Below are 1841 nucleotides of genomic sequence, written 5' to 3' on the forward strand. Positions count from 1 at the left end.
AAGTGTGGTGGATGGGACTACCAAGCTCTCTGTAACCTAGAAGCAACCAGTGGGTCCTCTCCTCTATACCACCCACCTGGTAGTGTGGTGGATGGGACTACCACTCTCTTAACCTAGAGGCAACCAATGGGTCCGTCTCCTCTATACCACCCACCTGGTAGTGTGGTGGATGGGACACCAGCTCTCTGTAACCTAGAGGGCAACCAGTGGGTCTGTCTCCTCTATACCACCCACCTGGTAGTGTGGTGAGTGGGACTACCAGCTCTCTGTAACCTAGAGGCAACAGTGGGTCCTCTCCTCTATACCACCCACCTGGTAGTGTGGTGGATGGGACTACCAGCTCTCTGTAACCTAGAGGCAACCAGTGGGTCCGTCTCCTCTATACCACCCACCTGGTAGTGTGGTGGATGGACTACCAGCTCTCTGTAACCTAGAGGCAACCAGTGTCCGTCTCCTCTATACCACCCACCTGTAGTGTGGTGGATGGGCAACCAGCTCTCTGTAACCTAGAGGCAACCATGGGGTCCGTCTCCTCTATACCACCCACCTGGTAGTGTGGTGGATGGGACTACCAGCTCTCTGTAACCTAGAGGCAACCATGGGTCCGTCTCCTCTATATCCACCCACCTGGTAGTGTGGTGGATGGGACTACCAGCTCTCTGTAACCTAGAGGACAACCAGTGGGTCCGTCTCCTCTATACCACCCACCTGGTAGTGTGGTGGATGGGACTACCAGCTCTCTGTAACCTAGAGGACAACCAGTGGGTCGTCTCCTCTATACCACCCACCTGGTAGTGGTGGTGATGGGACTACCAGCTCTCTGTAACCTAGAGGGACAACCAGTGGTCCGTCCCTCTATACCACCACCTGTAGTGTGGTGGTTTTTTATTTCTGCGTTTTGTGTCGCGCCTGCAGGGTTGAAATGTTCTCTATTTTGTTTACTATGGTGCTATGCTCAGATAATAGCATCGTATGCTTTCACCGAAAAGCCTATTTGAATTCTGACATGTTGGCTGGATTCACAACACGTGTAGCTTTAATTTGGTATCTTTCATGTTAGATACTGGAAATGTTTCATATGTCCAGTGATGGATGCCAAATCGGTCAGCGAGGTCCATCTCAGCTGACCCTTAAGGACAAGGACATGAGGAAGAGGAACAGCTCATCCAGACAAATGCACAAATCACTAACAGATATTTACAGTGGGCTGTAGCTTTTAGCTAAAGTGAAAAGTAACATTGGTAAGACAATASYGTTAATCAGAAACGGGAGAACGTACTGAGTAGTTGCACGGAAGTGTCACCTCRWTATTCCTCAYCTTGGCTCTCCTTGCTCGTGTGACACGGACAATATTGTCATTTGACGGTTCGATGWGAGACCAAAAGGCCATCAGACGGTCATATGAGGCAAATCTACATGGGAAGAAACATTGATAGGAGTTATTTAACATTAACTGTAGAATCATAAATCGAAGACAGAAATGATGGTAGCTAGGGGAAATGGTGGCAGAAAGCAAACAGTGTGAAGTTTATGATGTAACAATACTGAGAAGGACTAGGTTTACCCACCTTGTGAAGGACTGAATCTGTGCATCTGATCCCACAAATCACTGCAGCCCAAAACGACTTCTCACAGCCAACTCCTCTACTTTGTTCCGTAGGTCCTCAATCTCGCTCTGCATCTCTTCCCTCTCAATCAAAACCAGGTCAACGGCAGCGGGCCCAGGCACTGGTAGCTATCCATCTTTTCATCCTCTCCATCTTCAACATGGTTGTCCTCTACACATCCAGTCCTTGGTTTCTCCCTTCTTTCCCAAACACTTGCTCTTGCTTGGACAGTTA

Source organism: Salvelinus sp. IW2-2015, linkage group LG4q.2 (genome assembly GCF_002910315.2).
Source record: "Salvelinus sp. IW2-2015 linkage group LG4q.2, ASM291031v2, whole genome shotgun sequence".
Taxonomy (NCBI): Eukaryota; Metazoa; Chordata; class Actinopteri; order Salmoniformes; family Salmonidae; genus Salvelinus; species Salvelinus sp. IW2-2015.